Source organism: Oratosquilla oratoria, chromosome 27 (assembly GCF_046742065.1).
Source record: "Oratosquilla oratoria isolate Oo_2021 chromosome 27, ASM4674206v1, whole genome shotgun sequence".
NCBI lineage: Eukaryota > Metazoa > Arthropoda > Malacostraca > Stomatopoda > Squillidae > Oratosquilla > Oratosquilla oratoria.
In genome coordinates, this window is record NC_134803.1 from 11,845,458 (window position 1) to 11,873,001 (window position 27,544).

Genomic DNA, 27,544 nt, shown 5'->3' on the forward strand with positions numbered 1-27,544 from the left:
CACCACGTCCTTGTGTTAAGCCTAGCCGTTACCGTTACGGATGACCTGACGCTAACGGCTCGCATCGGCCCGGATTCAAGCGGCCTTATTTTTAAACTTTCGCGGTTTCACGCGAGTTTCCTCCCTCCCCCCTCCTTTGTCAGACCAGCTCGTATGACAGCACAATCTTCTATAGTCACCCCCTTCGATTCTCCATTTTCGTCGTGCGATTCTTTCGCTCGACTCTGCATCGTTCTTTAGAGGGAGAGCGGACACCCCCCCTCTCGGCTTATGATTCAGTGACCGCAAGCATACTCAGACGGCGGCCACCATGTCTTATTACAGCCCTAACGAAGACGCAATTACGAACGCAACACTGACCGAGCTCATTGCCATCACGCAGAATTTCCTTGACGCTGTCACGGAATATTCTGAAGCCTACGGGGCTATCAATGTTGAGAGCCTGAGTCCCAGTGCGGCTACGGAAATTCTTCAAGAAGGTCAAGACCATCACCAAACATGGCGGTTATTGGAGCCCGCGTGGGCACGCCATCCTCACGAGGATCGGCTCACAAAACTGAAACAGGAACTAAGACCCCACAAGAAGGTACTATTAAACCTAAAAGTCCGAGCAGATGCGCGAGTGAACGGCGCAAATACCGCCGTTCAAGCGTCAAACAGCCAGCTTAATCAAAGCCCACTGGTTACATACATAAGGGAAGAAAATCATACCCCCTCTTTCGATGGGGATCTGGAAATGTTCTCCAGCTGGTGGAGCATTTTCAAGACAAATGTTCACGAAAGCAATAGGTACACAGAGGGAGAAAAGTTCAGCGCTCTCATGCGCTCTCTAACGGGGCGTGCCAAGCGTCTCGTTGGATACCCCGTGTTCAACAACACCGCGTATGAACACACCATCCGACGGCTGCATGATGCCTATGACAAGCCCTTGGCAGTACGAAGAAGTCTGAAGGAACGCCTCGTCGCCATTCCCGCACCTACGGACGAATGTGAGGACTTGTCGAGGTTCCTCGCCGATTGGGATGAGTTGGGCGAAAGGTACAGGAACGCAGTAGGACAAGCCCTCTCCGATGAATTTGTAGAGGATGTCCTAGTGCCGAAACTACCCCGACAGGTTCTTTCATCAATATACCTGTTCAAAGGCACTTCTGAACTAAGTGCACCAGAGCTTCAATCAGCACTCAAAGTTTACTCGGGTGCCATCACGGGCAGTCGACTCCATACCCCGGTGTTGGTACACCCATTTGCCACAGCGACCCCTACACCTGCTCCCGCTCAACCCTCAACGCGCCCATTTCGACCGCCAACAACGACCGCGGGGACGCCTCCGAGGACTCAAGGTCGTACGTCAAGGCACAGCACTGGACGGCCTGTACCCACGCCCCCACAACCGGCATCTGCGGTCCCCGACGAAGCACAGCCACGCGCCAACTGTCTGTTTTGCGACTGCCCACATAGGCCGTCACACTGTACAACATACCCGGATATCTCCGCACGCACCAACAGGCTTTTAACACTAAACAAGTGTACCATCTGCTACTCCAACAGGCATCTGACGAACCGCTGCGACTTCCAAGCAGGCTGTATGAAATGTGGCGGTCGCCATAAAGCGCCACTGTGCCCTCAAGCCATCAACCTAACCAGCAATGGCATCTTCACTTCTTCTACGCCGAATGCAGCTCCTTCTCACCTCTGGAGCCAGTCTCAGTCAAGCCACGCCCCCACTCCCCCCTACAGCGCGGCTTCATCACAACCTCCTGCTGGTTACCCGCATGCTTCAGGATACCATCCGTATTACCCCCCCTTCTATCAGTATCCGGGGGCCTACCCCCCACATCACCAGTCCCCCTACCATCCTCCGTCGCAACCAGCGCCACTTGGCACGAGAGCAATACAAGATGGCACCTCAACTCCCACACCATCAACATCTACCAGCTCCCACGACGCCTTCAGAGCACCGCCAGAGGTAACCCACGCCCCTGCTTCCAACAGTGCTCCCTCTTCAATCTACATGGCTCCCATCCTAGTAACTCCAACCGTCTTGGAATCCTCATCAGCACCCACTGAAGCAGTGCTTGAGCATCCTCTGACGACCACAGTCCCCATCACGACGTCGGTTCAAACTTCCGCTGTACCTGATATCCCCTTGCAACAGGACCCGGAACCAGTACCAGTCCTCATAGAAAATACACAAGATGCCACCTCTGCTTCTACTTCATCCACGGCTGTCAGCTCTCAACATGACAGCTCCTGTGCCACGCCCCCAAAGGGCCACGTCCCGGAAGTCGCCTGCACCCCCTCTTCAATGCACGCGGCTCCCATCCCGCAAGCTGCAATCCGTACTTACACGGCACCAGATGCCACTTTATATCAGGACCCGGAACCAGTACCAGTCCTCATAGAAAATACACAAGATGCCAACTATGCTTCTACTTCATCCACGGCTGTCAGCTCTCAACATGACAGCTCCTGTGCCACGCCCGCAGTAGGTCACACCCCGGAAGCCACCTGCACCCACTCTTCATCGCACTCGGCTCCCATCTTACCAACTTCAGTCAGCACTTCCACGGCACCAGATGCCACTTTATCTCAGGACCCGGAACCAGTACCAGTCCTCATTGATAATATACAAGTTGCCACTGACGCCCCAAGCTCTCAGAGCACCTCTACTACTTCAACAACGTCTACTAGCGCTCGCCTCGACAGCTCCTGTGCCACGCCCCCAAAAGGCCACGCCCCGGAAGTCGCCTGCACCCCCTCTTCAATGCACGCGGCTCCCGTCCTGCAAGCTGCAATCCGCACTTCCACGGCACCAGATGCCACTTTATATCAGGACCCGGAACCAGTACCAGTCCTCATAGAAATTACTCAAGATGCCACCTATGCATCTACTTCATCCACGGCTGTCAGCTCTCAACATGACGGCTCCTGTGCCACGCCCCCAGTAGGCCACGCCCCGGAAACCACCTCCACCCCCTCTTCATTACACTCGGCTCCCATCTTAGGAACTTCAGTCCGCGCTTCCACGGCACCAGATGACATTTCACCTCCAGCACCGGAAGCAGTCCCGATCATCGTTGGGACTACACAAATTGATAAAGACGCTCGAGGTCCCCACATTACACCATTTGATCCTGGAACCACTGTTTCGGTCCCCACAGAAGACGAGTCACAACCTACGACAACTCCTGACAACGCAACTGAGAACGCCGACCCAGCCCTCATCCCACGAGCATTACCGAGCACTGTCGCTCTGCCTATTTTCACCGGACACCTCACTAAAGATCGCAAGAAATGTATCTCACAAGTACTCGCTGACAGCGGAGCTCAACGGACGTTTGTTCACCCTTCCGTCGTGGACCAACTTGACCTCAAACCAAAGGGAACCGTGCTTTGCCGCCTTGATTCCTTCAACAAGACTGAACTACCTCAGAGATTCGACATCGTTGAATTCAACCTGCACTTGGGCACTGAGAAACATCTCATCGAGGCGGTCGTGCACCCTTCAGTGGGTAAAAACATCTCCATGCCCGGGTATCAACGTACTGTCCAGGTTCTCCAGTCTCAAGGCATCCCTATCGCCAATAAAACACCGTCGGACCAAGCTTCCAATGTCACCATTATATTAGGCAGTGACCACATATCATTAGTCTTTAAACGCGTCACGCGTTTCATGGATGTCGAACTTTTCGTCACCCCTGCAGGTTCTGTAGTATGGGGCAAACTGCCCCCCTGGAGTCAGGATCACACCCTCCACCCCCCTATTGAAACTATTGCAATCAACAGCATCCATGTTGAAGAAACGGTCACCACTGAGACTCCGGCACTCGAAGCCCTCAACCGAAACGAAGAGGTCAAAAGCAAGCCAGAATCTGGTTCTTTACTCATGATGAATGACCAGCCTTCATCTCCCAGCTTCAAGCCATAGGGGAGACCGCCCCCCCCTCCTCTTTTTTGGTTCATAACCTGTGTCACAATTTTTTAAATTGTGACACCCAGCTCGTTGTCTCCCTTCCCATTTTCTCGTCTGTTTTCTCTCCGTATCAGCCCTTAATTCCCCAAAGTCGGGGGAATTTCCAGTCCTTAAGACTTCTAGTAGCTGCATCCTTTCTCCTCGTTATCCTCTTTATTTGTCATGTCATTTTTGACAACCAATTCAATGCCTTAACGAAGGGAGAGACTTCTAATATCTAGAAACACACACCCCCCCCTTTTGATTTGTGTTCTCGGAGCCATGCTCAACGATTCGCGCCCACACAAAGCACTCAAACACACCCCCCCCCCTTTTGATTTGTGTTCTCGGAGCCATGCTCAACGGTCCGCACTCATACAAAGCACTCAAACACACCCCCTCCCCCCCCCCTGCGCGCTGCCACATATTTGTTTTAAGTTAGGTAATTAGAATTATTAGGACTGTGTTTAACCCGCTCGTGAACAGTGTCTACCTCAAAGAACACTTGGAACTGTGTCACCCTCCCGCATGAACATTATTCGTAGTACCCTTCGCAACTAGGGACGGAGACATAGTACTATTGGCAACGTCGGAAGCCGGCTAGCGGACATCGTGACCTGACCTGTCGCAGGACAGGGGCAGTCTAAGCATCGAGTTCGAAAAAGGAGGTCAGACCGCTCTATCTCGGAATATTAAGCGCGTCCTTTCCTCCCTCAAGTGACTGTTGGGGATTTATATCCTCGGGAATAAATCGAGTGACGATTATTTGGGTATAAACCCCTCAAGCAAAAACTGAGTGTAGTGCGATGAACGGGAGGTACGCCGACGAAGTGACTCTCAACCCCCACTGCAGCCACCCAGGCCGTCCACTCCCCGCCCCCACCAAACGAAGTGGCGCCGATCGTAGCTCAGCAGGAGATCAGGCTAATTGAAGACGTCTCCACAAGCAAGACAATAATAAGTACACATTAACCAACAATTTCTTAAGCTAGGAACGCGCGCAGGGAATAGATAGGATGTATGTATGTATGTGAACCCAACTGTTAAAACCCTTATTTAATGTCAAGTAGCTTAATTTCAGTGTCTAATTTTCCAATTCATTAAAACTCACGATAGGAGTTCTGGGTTTCATTAGCCTAGAACGGTTCTCTTTATGAGTTGTCCCCACACCCCTCTTTGATTTATTCACGCTTGCCTTGGAGGGAAGGCGAGTGGTCCCGAGATGTGATAAAAATCACCTGGACTTCGGTTCCCCAACTGCAGCTATCTTCCCCCTCCCTTCATCAATCACTTAAGGTACGTGTTACCCACACCACCTCATCTACCACCTTCTTCCACTGTCCAGGAATTTGCGTCAACAAAAACAATTCTATAAGAAGTACAAGACGATGACCAAGAAGTAGCAAAAGGAATAGAAGAAATATATAGAATGGGACAATATTCTAAAGAAAAAAAAAACTACCCCTAATGATAAAACTAAGATCACAAATGGTAGCAGAAGACATACTGGCAAAATCAGCGTTAACAAGGAGTGAACTGTGGTACTTACTTGTTTTGGTTGTCGATGATACCGTTCCTTCGGTTGCTTCTGGGTCGGTCCTTACTCCTCCTTGGAACACTCACAGCACGGTCCCTAAGCTAATTTCCTTATCTCCTAACTTCTAATATTAGTCCCTCCCTTCCTCGGTGGGTCTCCCTCCCTTACACTCATATTCACACCTGCACACACGTGCGGTCCTTTCTTGGCACTGTCGACCCACGCCGATGCGGGGGCACTCCCCCCTCTGGGGGTACCAACGCTCGCGCCCTTTGACCTCCCCCATCGGGGGTGCCAACCGCCCGTCCCCGTCCGTGCCACATACACTCACATTCACACACACACACACCCCGTGATCTCGAGATCAACCTACTCCTCGTTTCCTTCTTTCCCTTTTTCATAGTCCTATAGCCACCTTGGGGGACGCCTGTCGCGGTGGGGTCTCCGTGACACCGCCTCCTCATTCGCCGTCACTCCGTGGCCCTCCTCCTCGTCTTCTCCTTCAATCACCACACGCCGAACATCCAAGACATGCAGCGGCATTCCCTCGACAGAGACGCTGTTCCGCGAATTCACCTCCATCACTGTCCCTCTCGTCCACTGCGACGTGCATTTCCTATCCTTTGCCCTCACCCATACCTCCTCCCCCACCTACACTGAGGCGGGGCCTTCTTCGGCATTGGCCGGTGGTCCCTGCCCTTCCTGGGGATGCCACCAATCGTATTTGAATACGGCTCTTTTCGGGACCGAGCCGTTATCTTAACCTGATATGGGGATATGTTAAAAAAAAAAAAAAAAAAAAAAAATGCCTCCGTCGGAAGTATTCGTGCCTTCTCGGTCGTGGACTTAATTGTACGATGGTGTCGTTCCACTATCCCATTTCTGCTCGGTCGGTAACCCGCCCGGAAGAAGCGTCTTGTGTTCCACTTGTCCAATGTGCCTTTCAGTGCCTCCGACCGAAACCTGTGCCGTTGTCCATCAGGACTTCATCCACTGGACCCCGTTCCAAAAATATCTAGTTCATCACCCGTGCAATTTCTTCTCCTGTCTCCGCCTTCACTTCTCGTCAGATGCCGAACCATCCCGGCCCGCAATCGACCGTCGATAGGTATTTGGTGCCTTGATAGTGGGTTACGTCAGCAGCCAGCCGCCTCCAGTTTTCTCCCACGCTAAGTTCCCCCGTCGAGTGCTGCCTTGGGGCGGGGTCTATGGATTGACATCGGGAGCACGCCCTCGCTGCATGCCGTACTTCTTCCCTCGATATATTCGGGTCAACCTTCCTTGACAGGAACAATGGCCTATCAACCCCTAGGTGAAGTGTTTCGTGCAACCCTTTCGCTCGAAGGAACCCTGCGGCGCACACTTCGAGCTTCTCCTTGTCCTGTTCTTCCTTCACTTTCAGTCAGCTCTTCTTCCCTCCGGTTAGCGCATCTGCTTTGTTCATCTCCGACGGCACCTCCCTCACCCTTATCTTCATGTTGAACTCGTCGATTAACTCCCTCAGGATCCCGAGGCGGCGCTTCACAAGGACCTCTGCAGCCTCTTTCGTGCGTACTCTCTTCTCAGCCGTCAGCACCGAGTTCATCCACCCCGCTACAGTGGCTGAGTCCGTTCTGATTTCGATCTCACGCATCCCCCCATTTCAGCGCCAAAGTGACTCCTTTTATGACCGCGTCCAACTCTGATACGTTGATATGGTGGTAGTCGTCCATTTCCGCTGCCACGCTCCATCTTCGACTACCACGCCCCCTATCTCCAAGACGGTGCCGATGGCTATGTTGCTCGCGTCGCATCACACCACGCCTTGGCTCTGCTGAGGTGCGTTCCACTGTCCCCTGACTGGATCATCGTGCATCGTCCGCTGTACGACGTCATGTATCATGGTTATCGTGTCCTCATCAATCTTCTCTCCCCAATCCTTCGACCCCGACCGCCTCTTAATGTAGCTGCACGCCATACAGAGCCAACCGGCGATCGGGTAGTGGCTCACTAATTTGCCACAAAGGGAGAAGAGCTCTCGTTTGCTCAATTCATCCGTCACCTTCGGGATCTCACTCCCTCTCCTGAACATCAGCTTTCTGGTCCCGCTCCTTTCCAGTCGCAGTCCTAACACTGCTCCTCCTTCCAACGGCTCCGGCTCCTTCACTATCAATCCGTACCGAGCCAAATGATCCACTACGCTTGACTCTGACACCACGCTATCGTCCACCAGTATGTCGCCAAGGTACGAGTCGGTGCCCTTCTTCATCGTTTCAGTCTTCTCCAGTACAGTCTTAAGGATTCTCGTCCTGATCCTCGGGGCCGAGCTGAGCCCAAACCCCAATCTGGTCAAGCAATAAGTTCTCCCTTTGTATTTTACTAGCAGGGACTTCCATAGCTTCTCCGCCACGTGAATTTGCAGGTAAGCAGCCCGCAAGCCTACAACCGCGGACGTCCCCCTCATTCGGCGCCACATGCGTAGGGGCTCGCTGTACACGTCTACAAAATCGTTGCCAGTATGACACTTCACACATTGGTTCAGTTCTTGGAAATTCAGCACCGGTCGTACTTTGCTCTTGGTTGGTTGTACCACTGCCATCAAGGGCAGGATTCCGCCCCCAACCCGTTCCTCCCAGGGACTCAAGATTCCCTCCTCGATCCAGCGCTCCACTTCAAGGTCAAAACCCTTCCTCACCCCCCTCTCTGAGGGTCCGTGCGTAGCAGTCGACTTTGTTTTTCTAAACGGGCAAGCCTTCCTTTGGATACCACTCTACTTCCAACTTCTGGCCATCAAATTCCGCTATGAAGTCCTCGTCTTCAATCGTGCACGTCGTCGCCCTCTCGACAGGGTCGAGCTTCGGGGCAGTACCGCCCTCCGCGGCTCCCATTGCCACTCCTATGTCCACACCCGGCCTTGGTCGGGTCTTCATCTTCCCTTCCAAGTCCCGCCTCATTCCAATCATTAAGAGCCTACCGATAAATGTGACTTCTTCAAGCTGGGCAATTCCGTCCATTCCCAGATTCCCAGCACCACGTCAATTCCCTCTAGATCGTTCTGATGACGAGCACTCTTAGACGTATCAGAATACCCTCTACTATCATTTAAATTTCCTGGTCACCTTCGCATTTCATTTCCCTCCCGTCGACTGTCGTCAGGGCCACATCTCCCTGTCTGAACTCTTGAACTACGTCGGTCCTCACGATCGTGGTTAAACATCTTGAACCTATCAGCGCCCTCGCACGTCTTCCTCTCACCCAGATATCCACGATTGGCATACGGCTGAACGATGTCCTTACATTTCCTCGGCGGCGCCCTGCGTGGTGGCCGCCGGCTTTCCGTTTCCCTGATTGCAGTGTCGGACCATATGCCCTGGCTGATTGCATGAGTAACAGACGAGCTCTACCTCTGTACAGTCCCTCGTGAGGTGACCCAGTCGCCGACACTCGTAACAGCGGACCCGAGACAGCCCTCGCCATCCGCTGTAGTCACCCCCGGGCTCACCAGTTTTCCTTTCCCTAGGAGGTTCATCCATATGCCTGCCGCTCGCTGTTCCGACCCGCGTTCCCTCTCCCGCCACACCCTGCATCCTCTTTGTTGGCTTTTCTCTAGCTACGGCCCTCACCAGCCCTCCATCCTTAGCCTTAGTCAGGAGCCTGGCGTGGGCTATCAGTTCGCCCATGTCCACCTTCGCTGCATTATCCATTTCCTGCAGCCCAGTCGATATGCGATCCAGAAACCCATTCACGAAAACCATTCTCACTACCGTCTCCAGTCCGTTGCCTTCGAGATTAACCAGGCCCGCCAATCTCCTGGTGTCATTGGCGAACACGTCGACCTGTTCACCTGTCCACCGCATTCGTTATAGCTTATAGAACGCATCAAGAGGGATCTCCCCGAAAACCTCCTGTAACATTTCCTTCACCTTTTTCACAATCTTTCGATTTTCGGTCGTGATCATCATGTAGACGGATAAGGCCACGTTCTCTAAGTTTAGCGCAATGTAACTAGCCACGTCCTTTACTCCCGTTAGCTCCGCGACCAACTCCGCATTTGTAAGCCACACAGCAACGTCTCCATTGTCGTCAAACTGCCTTAGGGTGATACTATTCATCTTGAGCGGCTCATCGCTGCTCTTGGGTGCGGTCATCTCGACGGCGCCTAGATAGCTCGTGGTACTTATTTGCTTTGGTTGTCGATGATACCGTTCCTTCGGTTGCTTCTTGGTCGGTCCTTACTCCTCCTTGGAACACTCACAGCACGGTCCCTAAGCTAATTTCCCTATCTCCTAACTTCTAATATTAGTCCCTCCCTTCCTCGGTGAGTCTCCCTCCCTTACACTCACATTCACACCTCCACACACGCGCCGTCCTTTCTTGGCACTGTCGACCCACGCCGATGCGGGGGCACTCCCCCCTCTGGGGGTACCAACGCTCGCTCCCTTTGACCCCTCCTCCCATCGGGGGTGCCAACCACCCGTCCCCGTCCGCGCTACATACACTTATATTCACACCACATGAACATTTTCAACAATATATGGATAAAAAGAGAAGCGAATGTTGAGGAAAGAGAAAGAGAAAAGACAGTAAGAGACGAAGATATATATATATATATATATATATATATATATATATATATATATATATATATATATATATACTGTATATATATATATATATATATATATATATATATATATATATATATATATATATATATATATATATAACGGAAATAACGGAGATCGAAAGCGAGGAGTACTATTGGAGAGTCTTAGATATGAGGCTGAGAAAATTGTACACTAAGGTAAGCGAAACAAAAGAAACAGAAAACGGCACGGAGAAGAATAAATAAAGAAATAAAAGTGGCCTATAGTAATATAGTCGGATTAATCTCAAGATTGAGTGAACTAAATGGTTACCAGTAAAAAAAAAAATATATATATATATATAAATATATATATATATATATATATATATATATATATATATATATATATATAATGGGAACTGTGGAGACGAAATTAAGGGGTCCCCTACCACCAAATAGTGTTGGACATGGGCTATATAATTATTGGGTTAAAAACAGAAACGAGAAACAGGTCGGAGGAATCATGTTTTTAATTAAGAAAAACTTATATGTGACAAAGGTTACAGAGGGTAAAAACAATGTGGAAATGATCATGATAAATGTTGAAGACAGCGACATGAAAAGTAGAAAGTTTGTGGTGATGTGTGTACCCCCAAAAAACGGGCTCTTGGAAAGAGGGCGAGTATTCAAAAATATTAGAAGATACAAGGCATTCATTAAATGAGATTTTGAAGGATGGAGGTAACCTGGTGCTTATGGGAGATTTTAACTGCAAGGAAATCTGTTGAGATGAGATGACAGTGAAAGACGGACAGGATATATGGGAAAACGTATTACTTGACATGACTATAGAACATACAATGATACAATGGGTAAAAGAAAATACCAGATATAGAAGTAATGAAGAACTGTCAAGACTAGTTTTAATATTTACAACAGACCTGAAATCGTGGATAAAATTTGATTCAAAACACCATTTGAAAAGAGTGATCACATACTAATAGAGGTTGAACTAATGGAGGAAATATATAGAGAAATGAGAAATACAGAAAAGGAAGACTGATGTACAACAAAATGGATTTAGGAAACTTAAGAAATTCTTTCAAAATGCAAATTGGGAAAACTTTTCCAAAGAAGAGACACAAGTAGAAGAGAAATGAATGATTTTGATGGAAATCTATAATGAAGGAGTGAATAAATACGTACCAAGACAAAAACAGGAAAAGGTGCTGGTTCAACAAAAGATGCAGTGAGGCAAAAGATAGGAAAGGTAAAACTTGGAAAAGATGGGAAAATATAAATAAAATGGAAAGTAACAAATACATATTAACCATAGAAATTACTATATAAAAGTGCGCAGAAAAACAAAAACAAAAAAGACATCATAGAAAAATGTAAAGATCAACCCAAACTATTCTATAAGTATGTGAATGGTAAACTTAAAAATAAGCAGGAAATGGTGAAACTACACCACGGAAGTATAGAATATACAGAAGATTTAGAAATAGCTGAAGTCATCAACAACCACTTCAAGTCGGTTCTCACTAGAGAAAAGTGCAGCATTGGGACGAGGGAATTGAAGTGTGTGTAGTGACGCGCCGCTGGTCAAAACCAGACTGGCCGTCACACAACTCGAGCTAGGCCTTTATACTCGCTGTAGTTGGCAAGCATAGTTCGCAAAGACGTCCAGGCCAGCCAGCCAGCAGCCAATCAGAAACTCGGGAAAGCTCCCCGGGTTCCCACCAGTCTCCTTTAAAAGGATGGCCCCTGCCCTTCCCACCACCGCTCCCTCTGTTTTCCTTCCGTTTCTACCCTCTCTCCCTCCACACCCCTCCCTCTGATTCCTCCACCTCCTCCTCCACTTCCTCCTCCGCCTCCCCCAAGAAGGCTGCGCAAGAACCTAACCTAAGGCAATCACGCCCTAAGTCCAGGGCATCCAGACTCGAATCCTTCCAACGTAGCAATCGCTCACGCTCCCCAATCCTGAGCCCTCGCTCCTCCTCGTCAGAGGCAACCAAAACCTCCTCCGGGCTATCGCGCCGCGTGGCCATACCACGAGCCAGCTCGACGGGGAGGCCTAAGTTGAACCTGACCAATCTCACAAAGGAGACGCTGCGATACATAATCCCCTTCACCAGCACTACTCTAGACACGGTCCAGTCTAAGGATAGTGCATCCTCCTCCTCCGGTAGCGAAGTGCTTACCCTCCAAGCCCCTAAGGCTAACTAAACTTCCTTCCAAAACTCCCTCCAGTTAGTAGGACTCACTGAAGCCAACTATTCCTATGGATAGATTGGATTTACGTGTGTACTACCAGAACGACTGTAACTGGACCCCACAAAGGACCAGCACCTTGTTAGAGATTGCCAGACACGGTCCTGATGTCATTTGTTTGACTTCGATGGGTGATCCAACCCCCGACTCTCTCCCCAAGATTCAAGGCTTCAGCACTTGGAGTCGAGGTCTTGCTTTGCACTCGGGCGTCTGTATTCTAGCCAGGAAGTCCCTTCAGGCAACAATACTTGATCAATTTCACTATGAGCAGATGCTCGCGATCAGGTTGAGCATCATTCGCGGTCCCATCCTCCTGTGTACCTTCTACCGCCCTCCCCGTATCCCCTTCCTCCCCTTTGTTGACATTGCCAAGGTGATGTCATAGAAAGTCCCAAACATCTTCATTGGCGACTTCAACTGCAGACATGCTGCCTGGAGCCCTGGAACGCACAGCAGTAGCTCAGTGAGTCGGCAACTGCATTCTCTCACTATACTTCACCGGCTGAAGTTCCTAGGTCCGGGCTTTCCCACATTCATAGGTCATGGATTGCAGGGTAAGCCCGACCTGGTGTTCTCCAACAGCCGAGCTTTCTTCCTCAACTCTATTATCTCACCCGGTGCCCCCACCCTCTCAGACCACATACCCTTAATCCTTCGCATCTCCACCTCACCCATCCTTATCCCCAGTGAGCCTCGGTTACGCTACAGTCGGGCCGACTGGGAAGGTTTCAAAAACACACTCACGACATACACCAACACAAACATGAACAACGCTCTACATGCGGCGATAGAGTAGGAATGGCGCTCACTTAAAAGTTTGTCAAAAACGCTGTAAAAAAAGCACATTCCTAGTACAAAGCACCGAAAGGTTGCCACGTTCACCGCGCACTAACAGACTACGCATTGCACTACAGAACAGATTTACAGACCTATTACAAGCACCCCTAGAGGCCCGTGTCGCCATCCTACAAGACATTCACTGGCTACAGAGAAGCCTGAGGAAGTCCCTCTACATCGATTCACATCGTGAGGAGGGGCAACTGATGGCCTCGCTCTCCGGCGCCTGTGAGACGGGCCCTTCCAAGTTATGGAGGACCGTCAAACGTCAGCTGGAGGAGTGCTCTACACCTCCACCCAAGGTCATCAACCATCTGAACCATTCTGCACATTCCCCCCAGCACCAAGCTGACCTTCTGGCGTCAGCATGGAGTGAGGTCTTTAAATCCCATCCTGTGCAAGGACCACATTGCTTTAGCATCTTACACAATATTAACTCTTTCATGAACATATGTAGTGACCTCATTCCCGATGAGACTGTTGATCTCTCTCAGTTAAATGAAGATGATCCCCTTATCTGCTCCATCGTTTTGGAGGAGGTAAAAGGGGTTATCTCGGCTTTAAAATTAAAATCCCCTGGCCCTTCAGGCATCGATGCACACATACTCAAACGTATGCCAGACAACATAATCTCACACATGACGACACTATACAACAGCTCACTAGCCTCTGGGTACTTCCCGCAACTTTTCAAGGCCTCCCACACCATCCTCATTCCTAAACCCTAGAAACCCGCCTCCGCCCCCCTTTCATACCGGGCGATCTCCCTTCTGGAGTACTTTGGTAAGGTGTTTGAGCACGTCCTCTGCCGCCGCCTGACCGTGTACCTAGAGACGGAGAATGTGCTGAGGGATTGCCAATTTGGTTTTCGGCCGGGGCGCTGTGCAGACGACGTCATTTCCATGATCACTCAATGGGTTAAAAGACCGCCAAACGGTCGCCCTGGTAAGGCCATTTTGGTTTGTAAGAATATAGAGAAGGCATTCGATACTGTCTGGCATGAAGGCCTTAAGTACAAATTGTACCACAATTTCGACTTTGCCCTGCCGTTCACAAGGTTACTCTACAACTACCTGGACGACAGGACAATAAGAATAAAGTGGCGGGGCTGTCTGTCTCAACCTTTTGTGCAGAAGGCTGGAGTAACGCAAGGGTCAATCCTTGCCCCCACTCTGTACAATCTATATACGAATGGCCTGCCAGAGCCAGTTTATCCACGCAACCGAGCTCTAACTCTTTCGTATGCGGACGACACTAATCACTTTAGCAGACACAAAACGCTGCAGGGAGCGTTACACGTAATGCAAAACATCCTAGACGGGGCACACGCGTGGAAGCAACAGTGGCGCATTAAGACCAACGCGTCGAAATACAAAGCTGTATACTTCTGCTGCAAGCGAACCAACAGAACAGTCACAAACAATCATCTTAAAATAAACAACACAAACGTCCCAATGAAAGACCATACCTGTGTGCTGGGTAGCACATTCGATAGTGGCCTTACCTGGACCCCACACCTCCGCAAACAGGGAGCGAAGGCTAGGGATGTGCTGGGAAGGCTACGACGCTTCAAAACTACAACACTGACCACCAAACGCCGATTGTACCTGGCCCTCGTCAGACCGATTCTGTGCCAATCCCCGGGACTAAGCCAGCTGACATGTCCCACTAATAACTACGACCATCAGAAGGTTGAGAATGCCGCTGTCAAGTTCATCACGGGTTCGCGATGGAGCGACATCAGAAATGCTGTCTCTACACCGAATTTCCAACATCCGTCCACTCAACCAACACAAACACAAACTTTACACAAGACACATAGAAAAACTGCACGACCGACACAAACACCTGATACAACACATTGCACCTAGACCACACCGTACAGTCTGTCTGTCAGCTGCGCCCGTCACACGTGCGGTGTACACGATAAGACGTGTATAACCGTACTTATCAATAATATACCCCTTCACCAGCTTTGACTGGTGAAAGCAATAATAATAATAATGATAATAATTATAATAGTAATAATGATAATAGTAATAATAATAATAGTAATAATAGTGACAATAATAATAATAATAATAATAATAATAATAATAATAATAATAATAATAATAATAATAATAATAATAATAATAATAATAATAGTAATAATTAATAATAATAGTAATAATTAATGATAATAGTAATAATTAATAATAATAGTAATAATTAATAATAATAGTAATAATTAATAATAATAGTAATAATTAATAATAATAGTAATAATAATAATAGTAATAATTAATAGTAATAATAATATAATAATAATAATAATAATAATAATAATAATAATAATAATAATATAATAATAATAATAATAATAATAATAATAATAATAACAATAATAATTAATAATAAGAATAAATAATAATAATAATAATTGATGATAATAATAATAATGATAATAATAATGATAATAATAATAATTGTAATAATAATAATGATAATGATAATAATAATAATGATAATAATAATGATAATAATAATGATAATAATAATGATAATAATAATAATGATAATAATAATGATAATGATAATAATGATAATAATGATAATGATAATGATGATAATAATAATAATAATAATAATAATAATAATAATAATAATAATAATAATAATAATAATAATAATAATAATAATAATAATAATAATAATAATAATAATAATAATAATAATAATAGTAATAATGATAATAATAATAGTAATAATGATGATGATAATAATAATAACAATAATAATGATAGTAATAATAATAATAATAATAATAATAATAATAATAATAATAATAATAATAATAATAATAATAATAATGATAATAATAATGATAATAATAATAATAATAATAATAATAATAATAATAATAATAATAATAATAATAATAATAATAATAATAATAATAATAATAATATTATCATTATTATTATTATTATTATTATTATTATTATTATTATTATTACTATTATTACTATCATTATTATTGTCACAACTTTGGGTTGTGACACACGGCCTACTATTACTTCTCATTTTCTTACGTCTGTTCTCAAACCAGTTACCAAATACTTTCGCTCAAGGTCATAGCCGACGCAAGCTCCACAGTTTTTCGTCTTATTTCAGCCCTTTTCGTCTATCAATTCCCTCTACTCCTTGGAATCTCCGGAACTCTTAAGGCCTCTATCAACTACTTCTTGATATTTTTCCTTCTCCTTATCCTCATTCACTATTGTGCCAATTTGGCAATCAATTTCAGTGATTTAACGAATTTGAGAGAGACTTCTAGTTGCTCAGGGAAACCCTCCCCCCTCCCTTTAGTTCCAGGTGTCTACATATGCCTGCGAGCAAAGACACGAATGTTTGATATTAAGTGTGGGATTCCACATCCTTTCAAGTTTACTATTCCTTCTTGCAGTTGTAAGTTGCTATTTTATGAATAGAATTAGTGTATTACATTGAAGAGTTACCGTTCGAATTAGTTCTAACGATTTCACCCCCCCCCCCTGCGCGCTTGCCATTTATTGTTTGGGCTAGTTTTAATTAGACTAGTTAGGATCATATCTTCCGCTCTTGTGAGTAGTGACTACCCACAAGGAACAATTAGAACTGTTTCAACTTCCACATAAACATTGCACAGCGCCCCCTACGGAACTATTGAGTTGACATTGCGAAAAACGGCAACGGTGTATGCCATGCAGTATGGGAGGCAGTTGATAGGTCAGTGCTTGACCCAGTAGTGCGGCTTGGGTTCAGACGGAGTGAGGTGGGACACACGTGTCCTCGGAAGCTCCAAATGTGCATCATTCTCTCGTAGAGTGGTCACTGCGAATTCCACTTATTAACACGAACTGTTTAATCACCGTCAGTCATACACGGCTGATTAATCATATTATAAGTGACTAGTGCCCTGAGAACTCGTGAATATCAGTGCTACGACATTCAGCGCCACCGTGACCAGGAACATGTCGGTGAAGAGTCGCCTTCAGTGATTGCCCAACCTAATCGTTCTGCCGTATCGCCACTAGAAGGTGCAGAAACGCCCCCTTTCGGGAAATCCTGCCCGGAAAGGAACTGGCATAATTACGGAGAGACGCATGCGTACCGATCCCAACTCCCGCCGTGAAGTGCTACCTCACGAGGTCAGTCAGTTCCCGCCGAGCTCAACAACAAAGGCGTCCGCACCCCAGACGCATCCTACCGGAACGAGGGACCCGCGCCTATTGGAAGACATCCCCGCAAACAGCAGAAGACGCTAAGAGAAGTAAAGAAAAGGACGACCTAGTGGTTAAGTATGAGTTAGATGTCATAGACTCGCGCAGGGATTAGGTAGGATACATAAGTGAAATTAGGTTATCTGTTAAAATATCCTACTAAGTATTGAGTAGCATGGTTACAATGTTTGATTGTAGAACTAATCTAGATCATTAAACATCACAATAGGATGATCTGTTTGATTAGCCTAGGACGGTCTACTTAATTAGTTGTCCCCCCACCCCCCCTCTTTGACTTATGTACACGCGCGCTGAGAAGGGAGCGTGCGTGGTCCCGGTCGGTGACTCAAAACTCCTGGACTTCGGCTTCCCACTGCAGCTATCTATCCCCTTCATCTCACCTAAGATAGGTATTTCCCACGCTCCCACAACCTCCACCTCCTCCTTCCACTGTCCAGGGATTTTGTGACAATTATTATTATTATTATTATTATTATTATTATTATTATTATTATTATTATTATTATTATTATTATTATTATTATTATTATTATTATTATTATTATTGTTGTTGTTGTTGTTGCATGTAGCCCATTAATTGACAGGCTATAAGCATACACGTTGGAGGCATCAACCCTCTATGTGTAGAATACACACAAATCCATACCGCAAACAAAACTAACACAACTACATGCACAAACAACTACAAAACTTTCTCTTCTACTGAAATTATTTTCATTTCGAACTTTCCTACTACATCTCATTTCAATTTACCTGCCACTAAAATTATTTTCAATTTCTCTATCTTTCCCTAAGACTAAGCCTCCTACTCATTTTCTAACTTTGTTGGATGAGGATAAGAAGAATAGATATTCCATGTAACCTCACGGTTACACATCAATCGCAGTCTCCAACCCCAAGTCTCCTGCCCATACCTCCAAAGCCACGACGCCGCGAAATAAATATCCCTATACGCCCGGTGGCAAAATCTCTCTTTTATACACTACTATCTTTTCATTTTCTTACAGACCTTCTTTCCCTCCCACACAAACCGATGCCGCGCAAGCGGATGGTCTTACCTAGCAAATCGCAAATCGCGTTCTCTCCCGGGCACAACTCCAAGCAGCAGTTCTCTCCAGCAAGCCGCCTCGGGACCAGTTCTCTCCAGCAAGCCGCCTCGGGACCAGTTCTTCCCAGCAAGACGCCTCGGGACCAGTTCTCTCCAGCAAGTCGCCTCGTTCCCTCCTGTGGCCCTTCGCTCTCAACCACGACGCTTGATGAGGCCCTCACTCCGGACCTTCCCTCTACGAGCCCTCATCCGTGACCTCCGTGCATAGTAACCATTAAATCTTAGTTTTAGTGTTATTGTGAGTCTCATTTCCCTGGATTGTCCGAACCCTATCACGACATGCGATCTCCCCCATGAGGGAAATAATAACACAATAAGAAATAATGGATGAACTAATGAACCTTGGTGTCAGGAAATCATACGCCCAGACAGAATTCTAAATTGGATACTAAAAAATATAAAGAAGACTTAATGGATAAAATATATAACATAATGTGTTCACTCAAAGAAGGAAAATACTAAAGGACTGGAAAATGTCAATATTGTACCAATATATAAAGGTGGAAACAAAGAAAAACCAACTAATTACGGACCGGTCTCCCTTACAAGCACTGTAGCCAAAATTTTGTGAAAAATATCAAGAATGGATGGATAAAACACCTGGAAGAAAACAATATAATAAACCCGAGATAATTCTGATTCAGACAGGGAAGATTGTATTCTACAAACTTAATCTGTTTCTACTCAAGACTAATATATATAATACAAGAAAGGGATAGATGGGCTGATTGTGTTTTCCTAGACTTACAAAAAGTCTTCGACAAAGTACCACAACAATTATTCAAAAACATGGAAAACATAGGAGGGATACAGAGTAAATTATTAAACTGGATAGAGGATTTCTTGCATGGCAGAAAAATGAAAGTAGTGCTCAGAGAAAAAGAGTTCAGTTTAGGAAGTGGTGATTAGTGGAGTTCCGCAGGGATCGGTACTAGCTCCAATAATGTTCGTTATTTATATGAATGACATGGATGAAGATGTGGATTGTTACATGAGCTTCTTTGTAGATGATGCTAAATTGCTGAGGAAAGTGAAAACTGAAATGGATTGTGAATCACTACAGAGAGACCTAAATAAGGTTTGGAAATAAAGACCAAAGTGAGAAGTAGATTTCAACATTAAGAAATGTAGCATAATGGAGTTCGGAAAAAGTAAGAAAAGAATATAAGGACAATATAATATTGGAACAAAGAGAGTAAAGAAAGTGGGATGTGAAAAAGACCTGGGAGTAATTATCTCAAATGACATGTCCCATGATAAACAGATAAGCAAAATTGTCGGAGAATCTTACAACATGCTTAGATCAATAAAGGTGGCTTTTACCTACTTGAACGAAGAAATTGTAATATATATATATATATTATATATATATATATATATATATATATATATATATATATATAATACTGATGACCCACTTTCGGAGAAGAATAAGCGAAGATATAGAGATCTGTATATTTCGATCACTTACTGTGATCCTCTTCAGCAGATATGAGTTACAAAGTACAGAACAATGTGTATTTATAGTGAGACAGTGAGGTAGCAAGAGGGGACGGGGCTCAGGTCAACACGCCCGGCACGCATGCTCGCATCTCGGCGTTGCATGGGCCTTGGTGATTTTTGTCCATGCAACGCCGGTCATGTGACCTGAGCCACCAAGATGCGAGCATGCGTGCCGGGCGTGTTGACCTGAGCCCCGTCCCCTCTTGCTACCTCACTGTCTCACTATAAATACACATTGTTCTGTACTTTGTAACTCATATCTGCTGAAGAGGATCACAGTAAGTGATCGAAATATACAGATCTCTATATCTTCGCTTATTCTTCTCCGAAAGTGGGTCATCAGTATTATTTTACAAATGTGCTACGACATATCTTTGTTGTGATATATATATATATATATATATATATATATATATATATATATATATATATATATATATTAGTCACACTAATAAGGCCTAGTCTAGAGGTGTCCGGACATAATCCCTCCTGGATACAATCCCCCCCCGGACAAAATCCCTCCGGACAATATCCCTCCTGGACAGAATCCCCCCAAGACAATATTCCCCCTGGACAGAATCCCTCCTTGAGTATATGTTTTTGTATTTCAATATATTAATGCATTTATATATTAATGTATTTTGATATATATTCTCATATTATATTTGACTGTATATGTGAATATATGTTTATGTATTTTAATATATATATAATATTTTCATATGTTTGTAAGGTGTAGTAGTGAAGCAATAAACTGTTTTCATAAATGATTTATTCTAACAAGTATATAAATGTCTGCACTGCATGCATTAGCACCTCGGTAAAGTACGATGTTAATTGCTTTGCATGTGATGGTATATAATGGGAAAGCTGCTAATCTGAATAATGTGGGGGGGATTCTGTCCAGCCCGCTCACTTTTGTGGAGGGATTCTGTCCAGGAGGGATATTGTCCGGAGGTATTTTGTCCTAGGGGATTGTGTCCGGGAGGGATTATGTCCCGGATCCAGTCTAGAGTATTCTGCGACATTATGGTCACCCAATACCAAAAAGAATATAACAAAAATTGAACGAATCTAGAGTGCAGCCACGGAAATTGCCTCAACACTTTCAAACTTGTCATATGAGGAGAGACTGGCTAAATCGAAATTACCGACTTTGGAACAAAGAAAATAAAGAGGTGACCTGCTGACCGTTTACAGAATCATAAGAGGCACAGAAGTCCTTGATAGAGAGGACTTACTAAATTGGGATAAGAGAATACAAGTGGATATGAATAGAAACTCAAAAAAGGATAATTATAAAAGAGACATAAAAAAAAAACAGTTTTCCATACAGACTAGAGCTTCCGAGAAACAACGGAACTTCACATGCAACTATACATATAAAAAGAAACCTAGTTTGTGGATATCCGTGATTATTTAATATAGTAGAAATAGTGACTACTGAAGAAAATGAAAATTAATCGAAATAGTCAAAGAAATGACAATGAAACTGAGCCTAATGTAAACATTGAAAGAGCAGAGACATCTACTGGCACAATACCGAAGCGCAATGTAAACATCGAGACACCATCGGGTGTTCTAAGGCATGATGAAGAATTTTTTTGTCCTGGATTTAATAAATATGACGGAAGACTGAGTAGGATTATAGATATAGAAAAGGAGATGAGATGATTGAATCAAGATATTATGGAATTAAAGAAAGGATATATGCACCTAAACAATGAGTATGTGGCAAGCCCTTCCTTACTTAATGGGACCTTTCGCAGTCAGGCTCGTAGTTTCCTATTAGCGCTAGAATTTTCAATTGTCTCAGATTTCATGAGGCAAAGGGGTGACTTAGCTAATTTGGAAACCGATATTAAAAAAAAAATACGACATAAATTGCTGCATATGTGTATTTATATGCACCTAAACAATGAGTATGTGGCAAGCCCTTCCTTACTTAATGGGACCTTTCGCAGTCAGGCTCGTAGTTTCCTATTAGCGCTAGAATTTTCAATTGTCTCAGATTTCATGAGGCAAAGGGGTGACTTAGCTAATTTGGAAACCGATATTAAAAAAAAATACGACATAAATTGCTGCATATGTGTATTTAGAATTAAAAACATTACTCTTAATGTTATAGATTTTACTTACTGGTGTGTGATAAGGCTTTGTTAATTTAATTATAAGATAAAACTAAAAATAGGTAATTATTTTTACTGAAGTAAGTATAAGCAGTAAAAATTAGAGGATGTTGATTTCGGTTTTGCATTTTATCTGAGAGTGTTGAAAAATAATGGATATCACTGTCACGTCCTGTATATGAAGATAATCAGTGAGATAAAATATAACAACAGTGGTGGCGGACGTACGAGTATTTGATGCGCGATGTATTGAAGCGATGAGTTGAAAAACGTGACTTTCAATTCGTCGCAGCATCATGAAAGCAGTCATGGGGCGTACCGATTTCTAATCGCTGCGCAGTAGTGCTGGGCAAATACCGCTAATCTCAGTACCGGAATTACCGGTAAACAACAATGCCGTTACCGGAATTACCGGTATTTTACCGGTAAAAGACTCGTGAGGTAGTAGTCGCCTTTATGACTTAAATCTTTAAACAAATTTCATCCTACTATGGTGTGTAGTCACAACCCCATTGCATATTCTGTATATTGAAATAAAGTAAAAAATTTCGATAGCCAGTTCTATTTTGTTTACGATATTGTGTTTATGGAGATATCTGGCAACTCCTCCCACCAATCGGAAGCAAGCTATGATTCTCAACAGTAAACACATGATTTTGAATTTTATAGATATCAGTGCGTTATCAAAGTTAGATGTAGAAGCATGCCGCCTATCTACAGTATCCAGTCTCCCAGTTTAACTGTCTCTCCTGAAAAATCAATGTTTTTGTCCTTTAATAAGCTATATGTCTGGTTCTATTTTACATATTATTTTGATTGTTATGTCATTGTAAAGGGAAAAAGTCATACTTTAATTGGTGCTACTTTAGTATGCTATCTACCGCGCAAGTGAGTGAAAGGAGGGTGTCTGAGGGTGGGTGTGGTGTATAAACTTTTGTCCGCCTCTGCATGCATGGGTCTATGTTTGGAGGGTGCATGTGGGAATGGGAGTTTTGTTAATACACACATATACACATATAAAGCTTTGACTAAATTGTAATAAATGTTTTCTTAAAAACTAACCTAAACTGACTAATTTGTAATAGATGTTTTCCTAAAAACTGCTTTTAATGTTCCCTTGTTTTAATACTTATTTCATACAAATTAGCCCAGCACGTGATCCAAAGACCAAGGTGAATACTCAAGGATATATTAGATTTCATTGTTAGCATATTTTTTATTTATTTCCTCAATTATCTTTTCATACAAATTAGTTCATATTGTTATTTAGAAACAGAAGCATATTGGCATTTTCATCACTAGCATATATATATATATATATATATATATATATATATATATATATATACATATATATACATATATGAGTTCATTTGGCGACACGCGGAATTTTTCGATGAAACTTTCACAATTAATATAATTTCGTATGCTGATCGCAGAAATAATATTAATTCTATTGAGTAATTGACAAAAATGAAAAAAAAAAAAACGGTTTTAATGGTAAAATAATTACCGAGACCTTAGCGGCACATACTTGCTTAATGGTAAAAGTTTAACCAGTAAAATTAGCGGTACAGTGGGCCGTCAGTATTGTCACTCACTACCATCAAGCCGAGACGTGCTTACCGCTCTCTGAGTGTTATGGTATAGCTTATCGGTTAACGGAGCCTTAACGGTAGCAGAATTTTTGCTGGTAAGCTACCGTCAAGGTTGTTACCGATAAAACCCGTAACTATCGGTAGCTGACCACCACTACCGTCAGTACCGTCACTCAGTACCACCAAGCCGAGACGTGCTTACCGCTCTCCGAGTGTAATGTTATAGCTTATCGGTTAACGGAACCTTAACGGTAGCAGAATTTTTGCCGGTAAGCTACCGTTAAGGTTGTTACCGATAAAACCGGTAACTTTACCGGTAGCTGCCCACCACTACTGCGCAGTGTGTCAATAACAGTCGAAGGGAGAGGACTCACGCGCTCTGCTTCGCTCTTCTAGTTTCATACAATGGCACAAGCAACTTCAGCAAAGCCTTTCGAGTGGACGAAGACTATTGTATTACATTACATTAAGCTACTAAAGCAGTACCCAGCCATTTGGAATATAAGATGAGAAATATATAAAGTACAAACATCGAAAGCTGACTTATTTTCTTTTACAAAATATAATGTGCGGAATGAAGACATTACCAAAAAACTTCATACACTGAAAACACAGTTTCACAGGGAAATGACTGCCATCAATGCATCAAAGAAGTCTGGTGCTGGCACGAAAAATATATACACTCCAAAGCTGTGGTGGTTTAATGATTAAATGAGTAGAGCGTCGGTAGACATCCTCATCCCGTGAAAGCCAAATGATGATTGAGATCTGGTTGCTCGCGCAAGGTATTCGCAGTGATGCAGCCCGTCCGGTCGCTAGTGTTAAGTTTTAAACACGACTACTACATTAAGTCGCTGATGCGTCATGGTACGTGTGGACGGGGCTTTAGTAATCGTACCGGAAAAATTAGGTCTTCGATGCAAAATTATATTTTCTATACATTACATAGATTTGCCTATTGCCAGGTGCATTCAATTGAAAGTATATATCAGTATAAGTCCATTGAAATCGGTAGAAAATGACAAATTGCTCGGCTTGATACAATTATAGGCTGTTTTCCGAATATCATCTGTAATTATAAATAGAGGCTCAAACAATGCTATATACCGTTTGCAATTATGAAATTAATTGACTTAAATTTCAGACACAATAATGTACAACGATACACCTCTGTAAGTTTATAATACTTGCCCAAAAAAGTATTTATTTTCCGGCAAGAATTACAAAATCTGGCGGTGTCTTGTATCAAAACGCTCACTGCGAAAGGTCCCATTATAATATTATTGTATATATTTATTGTATATGTATCTCCTTTATTGTATAAGTAACACTTCTTTATTATACATGAGTACTTAATATCAACATATATTTATTGTAAATGTTTTGTATAAGTAAGCCTATGTAGTCATTACATTATATAAGTGCCCTATACATAATTATATAACCGATTATATATACGTCATTAGGCGTACGCTACAGGCGTATGCGTCTATGCCAATTGTACGTCTCATAGCATTTAAGGTATTAAATATATGTTACCCTCAACCATTTTGCATGCATATTCCTCAGTATATGTAATTGTTCTCTTGTTTCTGTATATTCTTATGTATATACCTAGATATGTTTGTATGTATTGTTTTGCCTAATCTTTTTCCCGCCTGGCAACAATGTATCAGGAAATAGGGCACGGGCGCGTCATGATGCCCCAAGCATTCGCTTGTGACAGATCACTTCCTGCCATACTTGTGTGTAGACCTACGCAATAAACTCCTACCAAAAATACTGCGTGTTTGGCACTTACCACAGTGGTGACCTCCCGGAGTGACAGTGCCCAAGTGACCCTAATACCCAGTGCTCCATACCTAAGTGATTTAGGGTCATACACATTACGTGGTTAAGTGCCTATGCGTATTCATAAACTGTGACTCGTCACGCGCATGGAACTACGCATTTACGAACTTCAAAGTGCGCAAGAAATAATCGGAGTGTGCGGCATTGTTAACAGCCCTGATCTACACGCAACACGTATACGATACACAACACGTATATTGGGAAACATCCGACAACAACACCATGAATCCCCCTTCTCCGCCTACAACCACTGTAGCCACTTCAACAACAGCAGCAGCAGTAGGAAACACTTCTTCCTTTACGCATTCCACGACTTCGGCTGCCGTCGCTGTTCGACCTCCACCATTCGACGAAGCATCACCGGCAAGATGGTTTTCGTTGCTAGAGGCGCAATTTGCACTAGCCAACATAACCGTCCCCCAAACGAAGTTCAACCATGCACTAGCAAACTTAACCATCCCAGTGCTCAATTATCTCCAAAATTGTATTTTTCCATGTTTCTTCATCAGCTAAGAGACCCAGAGCTTTGACAGCTTCTCTGTTAGAGGGATACATTTTACCGTAAATTGTGCAAAGATCTTCGTATGACGTAGGACCTGGTTTATGCGTAAGCAGGAGCCTCAAGTAAAACAACTCTACTGTTTTGGTGGTCACCGCACGAATACGCCCCAGCGAGAAGGTACGGCCTTTTCGTTCTTTCCAACTTGAAGTGTTGGCGTTGTAAATGAAATGGCGCGGCACCTCGTGGTAGTGTAGATCGGCAGCGAAGCTATTATTTGAACACAATTTGAAAAACGCAGTCAACTGCGTGTCTTTATTTGTTTTCTTCTTCATCTCTTCTTCTGACGTGTTATCATTGTAAAACATCTAATTTTCTCCTTCCAAATGTAAATCGAGTGTTGTCACAGGAGGATAATTTTTATGAATATCGAATTTGAATATTTTCCAAGTAGCTTCGTTAGCATTTACAAATATTGCTTCTTGATAGTTTTTAACCTCGTTTACATCTCCGTTGTCGGACGTTTTAGTGAAAAGAATGCGATCGCAACCCTTGTTCACGTATTTAGTAACGTAAGCGATGCATTTGATTGAGTTTGAGCATTCAACGTTTATATGAGCATTATACTTCAAACACAAATACGCGTTATATGGCACCACCCATGAATTGTCTATAGTTTTTTTCTCACCTTTAATTTTTATTTCGAAAGAATTACCTCCTTCTCCAACCGATCTTCTTTTGTATTCTGGGTATCCATTGTTTCCAAACAATAAATCATTTCTGCAAGTCTTAGGGAAACCTTTTCCACATTTTTGTGCTCTCGAATGTTTGCCCTGACAACAAAGGTGTGATTCATCGTAGCCTTTACATGGCCCATGAATCATACACTTTGTGACAACATCGTAAAGTCTTGGTTCTTTTTCCTTGTCGGGATCAATTGAGAAACTATATCCGCGGTTACGCGTTCTTCCATCCACAACAATACGTGCACGTGAGGAAGTCCACGTTTTTGCCACTCTATGCTATACAGATATGCTTTAACACGACCAAAAATATGTTTGTGTGTCAAATCTTCTATTAGGCTATCAACTTTCAACTTAAATATCCTACTTACTAAATCGGGGCGGTCACACGATTTTGTTTCTGTGGAACCTGTTTTGTTCATCCCCTCGCGTAACTCACTCCAATTTGGATTCATAGTAAAAGTTATGAAATAGTCTGGAGAGACATAATAAGAGACGTATGCGAGAGCGTCTTGTTGTCGTTGCTTCATTGTATCGAGGTCCACCAACAAAGTTGGGAGGCAACACGACTCTTTGTCCAATATCATTCTTGTTCGTAACGTTCAATATGTCCGCCCTCTCTTTGCGTATTTGATTCTGATGAAGTTCCAGAAACGACAATTTGTTAGATTCAACCTTCAC

At 43.8% G+C, this 27,544-nt stretch overlaps 1 protein-coding gene across 2 annotated transcripts in view; it reads right to left on the reverse strand.

Moving 5' to 3' along the window:
* Positions 1-27,544, reverse strand: part of LOC143039895 (glycerol kinase 5) — a 474,671-nt gene that overhangs the window by 264,809 nt on the left and 182,318 nt on the right. Inside the window, exon 1 of one of the 2 annotated variants that reach the window (XM_076210228.1) lies at positions 5,502-5,520. The exons of the other annotated variant lie outside the window; for it this stretch is intronic. The gene's annotated coding sequence lies outside the window, so the exon portion shown is untranslated. Of the gene's footprint in view, positions 1-5,501; positions 5,521-27,544 lie in introns of those variants that run through there. 2 annotated transcript variants of the gene reach the window in all.